Genomic DNA, 5,563 nt, shown 5'->3' with positions numbered 1-5,563 from the left:
ACCATGCCATTATATCACTGCAGATTCAACTTCTTGGCTTTTACTCAGTGGAAAGGCATTATTCTAGCACAAAACATTACTGTGACTAATACAGAACTAGTGTTTGGCTGAAGGACATACAAATACTGACCCAGCAAGAATTTCATTATTTAAAATAACCCAAAAGTAGGATTTATTGAGGATAACATACAAGAAATCTGAATTTTAGTTGTATAATAATTCATAATGTCTTCCCCGGTTTCAGTATTTTCTAAATATGAAGCAGCTCCATAGGAAAATCAAATTCCTTTGGTTTTGTTTTTAGGTATAGCTTTCTCAACAGTTATAAATTCTCAGAGAACCTGCATGGAAATAAATGCATGAATCAGCTAAAAGTCACTAAAGCAAAGCAAATTAAGAGTCAAGTCGGAAGGACCAGCCCCTATCGTACCCAGCTATGCTGAAGCATGAGAAATAAAGGTCATCTCATGGGGGGGCCCTTGTGCCTTCAGGTGGTCCTAAGCACCAACTATGCTGTAATACCTCAGCCTGAGGGAAGGTTAAGTACTGACAAAGCTTCAGCCCTAACCCAGAGCTTCCTGCTATTTGTAGAATAAGGTCAGACCCATAGGGTTATTTTCAGACAGGCCTTTGTATGTAATACTGTAGGCATGTCACGATCAGGGCATCATAGAGCGGACGGAACCGTAAAATCCTCTCTTCGTGCAATTCTGAAGAAAACTCGCCACCTGCTGGACAAAGCCCTCTTCATTCTGAGCTCCTCTGAACAATATTTGCTGAAGTCATTATTTATTGGTTTCCAGCAGCCGAAATCATCCAGCGTTCACTCTCTCCAGTTAAAGCACTGATCTGGGGAGCTTCAGCCTTTAGGGAAAAAGTATATTTATTTATTTATTTTGCTGATGTTTAAATGTAATACCAAAGTCTCAGGGCTTACATGTTTTCGTACAAGTTAGTTTTGTTACCTCCTTTTAACATGTAACATAGTCTCCTTCTTTCCTTTACAGTTGTATCAGGAATCATTGTAGTTTTCTTTGTGATGTCTGTGTTGCTACAGTCTTTTCTTTGCTGTTACTGCTTCCATTTACAGTAACTGAAGAATAACTGGAGATTCTGGCATCTCATTAGAGATATTTCTCATTCGTGTAGTGGGAAAAGGAGCACCTCTCAGTGCAAGATCTCACCATCTTCCAAGGTTTCAAGGTAAGGCTTTCAAGGTGAAGCTGGGTCAGGCTCTGGGCAACCTGATCTAGCTGTGGTGTCCGTGCTAATTGCAGGGGAGTTGGACTAGATGGCCCTCAGAGGTCCCTTCCAACTTTAAGGATTCAATGATTTTATGACTGTATCTTACGATTTATCATTTCTTCATACACTCCTTGGTAAGCAGGATATGTCTATCCACTAGAGATAACAGAGTCTTGTGTGTGTCTTTGTGTGCCAGTTAATTAAGTTACATAAATAATATCACCTTTTTGTATTTATGTCTGATCTGCAGTCAGCTAAACCAAATGAAAGTTCCAATTGATTCCAATTAGATTTGGGTAGACCATTATACAACAAAACATGTTAGCCAGCTAATATTCACTATTTACTGGTAAGGGTTCACTATTTACTGGTAAGGATTGTGAATGCTGAAGTCAAAGAAACAAGATCTTCATCCAGAAAGGTTTAAGCTCAGCAATGGAGAAGGCATGAAGGCTGGGCTCTTCCAGAGCTGGAGACCAAGTATTCTGAAAAGGGACATCACTTTGTGTGAGTCCAGCACTGTAGCAATGTATAGGAATTAATCTGCCAGTATGGAGAACAAAGCAGAGAAGGAAAGAAAAATATGGATACATCTCCAAAATGAAAGTGAGAAATCTTAGAAACTATTAAAACAACAATGACAATCACCTTTATTTTCAATCTACATTACACAAAATTCAATTCAATACTTTTCACAAAAGGGACAAAGTTGCTGTAGCTCAAAAAAATTTGTATGAAGATAAGCACTGGAAGAATTAATATGTATATATATATGTATATATCATAAATGCAAGTACAGTTTTTAGAAGGTAACATAGATATCATCACTAGAAGAACCAAAAGAACTCAAAAATATGCCTGGGAGTTCATACAGAGAATGAGAAAGTAGTTTAACAACAAAAATAAAGTCAGAGAACTCCAAAATATCAATCTTGGCTCAGCTTAATAAGGATGATTAAAGAATGAAGAAACGGAACAAAACAGAATAGAACAGAATAGAATTGAATTGAATAGCTCAATTGGAAAGGACATGCAAGGATCATGAAGTCTCCCTGCCTGACCACTTCAGTACTAACAAGAAATTAAAGTATGTTATTGAGGGCACTGTCCAAGTGCCTCTTGAATACTGACAGCCATGGGGCATCAACCACTTCTCCAGGAAGCCTGTTTCAGGCTCAAAGTAAATAAATGTTTTCCAGCGCCCAGTGTGACCATCCCCTGGTGCAGCTCTGTGCTGTTCCCTGTCCTGCCACTGGTTCCCAGGAGCAGAGCATCTCCCTTTGCTTCCCCTCCTCAGGGAGCTGCAGAGAGCAGCAAGGTCACTTGTTGGTCTCCTCTTCTTCACAACAGATAGCCCAAGTGTCCTCAACCTCTCCTCACAGGACATGCCTTCAGCCCTGTTACAGCTTTGCTGCCTCCTTTGGGTGCATTCAAGGACCTTAACATCTGTTTTATATCATGGAGCCCAGAACTGCTTGTAATGCTCAAGGTGAGGCCACACCAATGCTTTAGCAGGAGACTGCTGCAGAATCCACAAATACAATTGAGCTAACTAAGGAAAGAATGTGACCAGTGTAGTTGTGAACCACTAAAACCAGACCTCTCTGACCAAGAAGAAAAGGGGCAATGAATCATGAGGCTTGGGATTTGGTCAACCTCTTTTACCAAATTTATCTATCACTGGGTTTGAATCTTGTAATAATGCATGTCCATCTGTAAAAGGTAAGTAAAATCACTTAATTGTCAGAGATTGCACATACACACACAAAAATATAGATGCCTTATTTCACAGAGGGGCAAGTATCTATAAATAGCCTATGTTTTCTTTGAATTAGCCTTTGAATTAGTGGTGTATTTTTGTCCTGACTTAGGTGTAATGCAGTTTTTAAGCATTTGTGAAGCATTTATCTGGAACCATCTTTGTTTTCACAAACTCTTCTTGACACAGTAGACAAAGGCTAGCACCTCTTTGGAGGTAGATTTAAGAGGGCCAAAGATGTGGATTTCTTATTTCAAGCGTAACTGAAGAAAGGAAAAGAGCAGAGGAAAAATCAGCAATCTTACACCTAACTGAATATGAAAACTTACATTTTGGTGAGGTGGCAATGGTACCCAGAAAACAGGAGTGGTTGTTGGTGCAAATTAGCTTTGATTTTAGTGTCCTTGAACATTGAACCAAACTTTAACAGAGCCCTGGACTAAAGTGCATCAGGATTGAATGAGAAGATAGGTCATGGAAATCACTTACTGTTCAGCAATTGATTAGATGCTCTTTAGCAACTACATACACATTGCTGTGTAGAGACAGGTAAATTTTCTTTTCTACCTTCCATGGTTTTACTTGCAGAACACTCATATATATCACAGAGAACAAGGAGAACAATACTGCAAAGCAGAGCCATAAAACAACAGCTGCTGTAAGCTCATATCCTGGAGGCAATTTATTCATATTTTTGTCCTGTCTACTTCCAAATGCTAGAGAAAAAAAATTAAGGAGAAAAAAATAACATAGATGCTAGGAATATTTGCGGCTGGTCAAAGTTCTTTAGTTAAATGCTGTTGGAGTAATGCCAAAGACCTGAATATAGGCATCTTGTATCTCAAATGAATATCCAAAATTAGACTAATGACTATCCCAAATAACCTTCTCTACTCTTTCTGACTGATGGAAAACAATCTAGCCAGCTGAAGATATTATGTCTGTCTTTGGAGCTAGGAGAGGAGCCTCACAATTGAGCCTTATCTCTTCACTAGACCACTACTCTGGTCTGATACTATGATCCCCTGATCATTACCATCACTTCTTAGGGAAGAGGGACAAAGCTGAAATCAGGTGTTACTGCTTTCCTCAGCTGTGGATAGCTTTTCAAGAGAAAGGTCTATGTTTATATTCTTGCTGTTCTTTGGAAACAGCAGAAGCTTTGCAAAGGTCATGACTCTTAGTGATTTTTTTTCACTGAAGGAAAACAACTGAGGTAGAAACTGGACTTGAATGACTCTTCTCAGTCAAGGCAGTTTCATCTTCTGCCTCCTGAAAATCCCTTTTTTTTTAATTGTCTTCTCAGCTTCTTAGGCATCACTGCAAAACCACGGAATTATTTTGAGGCTTTGTTTGTTTCCTTGTCCCTGTTAGAAAGCCATTACAGACTTTAATGCTGCATATCTTACATCTCCTGGACAGTCTCATATAAATATGTGTTCTTGTATTAACTTAAATTTGTTAAATTTGTTTCCTTGCTGTTTCTCTCTCTTGAATTTTGTATACTAAGATTAACATCTTTTCTGTTCAGAAAACTGGATGCTTTGAATCCAGAATCCTTTTGAAGGACCTTCTCTGCATCAGTTTTATTTTGAAACAGTACACAGATCAATGGCACACATTAGTACTCATGAGATGGCTTCTATAGCAATCTATGTGCCAAGTGCTTTTACTGTGCAAGATATTCAATGTTTGCATGAGCAATCACATTAATTAAGAAAAAATAGTCTTTATTAAAATACATTATCTGAAATACAGTTACCTTTGGAGAAAGACAGTGCTGTTCACGAACCACTGAATACAGTTTTAGAATTCAACTTCTTTTTTTTTTTTTTTTTTTTTTTTTTGTTCAATTGACTTAAACAATGTAATTAGTTACAAAATATGCTTTCTGAATAGATATATCCTGTCAGTGCACACCTCAGCACTTGAAGCCTTTCAGTGTACACGACAGCTGAGTCTCTTTTCTCTTAACGGAGACCTTCTTGAGACTCTCTGCTTGGCTTCAACGGAGAGGGACTACTGAGGAAAGAGTATGGAAAAGTTTATGATCTTCAAAGACAAGATCTTATTTGGCTGACAATACCCGATCTCCATTTCTTCCATTTAAATCCAGACAGGGACCATGGAATCTCCTGGCCACTCCACTGGGACTGGTCATATTTCCATCTGGGGGCCATCAGCCTCTTCCAGTAACATCCACCTTGAAAAGTGTAAGGCTAGTTTTAACGAAGAGGACAACCGCACCTGCTTCCTCTCAGCCAACAGGGCAGCTGAGCATCCAGATGTTTGTAGTTGTGGTTGAGCTTAGATGTTTTTCATCTGCTTCTCACAGGAACTAACAGTACTGCATTCCAGTGACCATACAATTCTGGCTTCCTGTCTTACAGGACTATGGTATCCTTTTCACCTTCTTTGTCATTGTCAAAGACCTTCACATTACATTTCCTTCTCTGCAGCATAGTTTTCTTTCTTTCTTTCTTTCTTTCTTTCTTTCTTTCTTTCTTTCTTTTTTTCTTTCTTTCTTTCTTTCTTTCTTTCTTTCTTTCTTTCTTTCTG

The sequence above is a fragment of the Centrocercus urophasianus genome, unplaced genomic scaffold (assembly GCF_019232065.1).
Source record: "Centrocercus urophasianus isolate 14NV4802_14NV808 unplaced genomic scaffold, USGS_Curo_1.0 seq_10, whole genome shotgun sequence".
Classification (NCBI taxonomy): domain Eukaryota; kingdom Metazoa; phylum Chordata; class Aves; order Galliformes; family Phasianidae; genus Centrocercus; species Centrocercus urophasianus.
This window is presented reverse-complemented; position numbering follows the sequence as displayed.